Below are 690 nucleotides of genomic sequence, written 5' to 3'. Positions count from 1 at the left end.
ATGTGCTCTTACTCTTTTTTAACACAGTGCATGAAACTCTTGCAAGAGCAGTAAGACAAGAGCAGGAAATTAAAGGAGTAATAATTGGAAAAGAAGAGATCAAATTATCCCTTTTTGCAGATGATATATCTAAGAGATGCCAAAAATTTGACCAGAAAAATGCTAGAAACTATTAACACATTCATTTAAGTAGCAGGTTACAAAATTAACCTACAAAACTCAGTAGCCTTCCTCTATACCAATAACAAGCAATCAGAGAAAGAGCACATGGAAACACTCCCATTCACAATAGCTGCAATATATATACATAAAAAAATATCTTGGCATAAACCTGACCAAGGACATTAAAGAGCTCTACAATGAAAATTTACATCTTTAAAGAAAGAGATTGAGGAAGACATCAGAAGATGGAAGGACCTCCCATGCTCATGGATTGGAAGAATTACTATTGTGAAAATGACCATCCTACAAAAAGCCATTTATAGATTCAATGGAATGCCAATCAAAATTCCCATGACATTTTTCACACAATTGGAAAAACCATCCTAAGATTCATATGGAAACACAAAAGACCTTGGATAGCCAAAACAATCCTGAGGCCCAAGAGCAATGCCTGGGGGGGATTACTATACCAGATTTTAAGCTGTATTACAGAGCTATAGTCATAAAAACAACATGGTACTGGCACAA

The 690-nt window shown here is 35.4% G+C and overlaps 1 protein-coding gene across 1 annotated transcript in view; it reads right to left on the bottom strand.

Moving 5' to 3' along the window:
• Positions 1 to 690, bottom strand: part of Tmem178b (transmembrane protein 178B) — a 413,079-nt gene that overhangs the window by 169,006 nt on the left and 243,383 nt on the right. The window lies entirely within an intron of this gene.

The sequence above is a fragment of the Nannospalax galili genome, unplaced genomic scaffold (genome assembly GCF_000622305.1).
Source record: "Nannospalax galili isolate Female #2095 unplaced genomic scaffold, S.galili_v1.0 scaffold307, whole genome shotgun sequence".
In the NCBI taxonomy this organism is placed as follows: Eukaryota; Metazoa; Chordata; class Mammalia; order Rodentia; family Spalacidae; genus Nannospalax; species Nannospalax galili.
The sequence above is the reverse complement of the archived record's forward strand: the minus strand, read 5'-3'. Positions and strand labels throughout refer to the sequence as shown.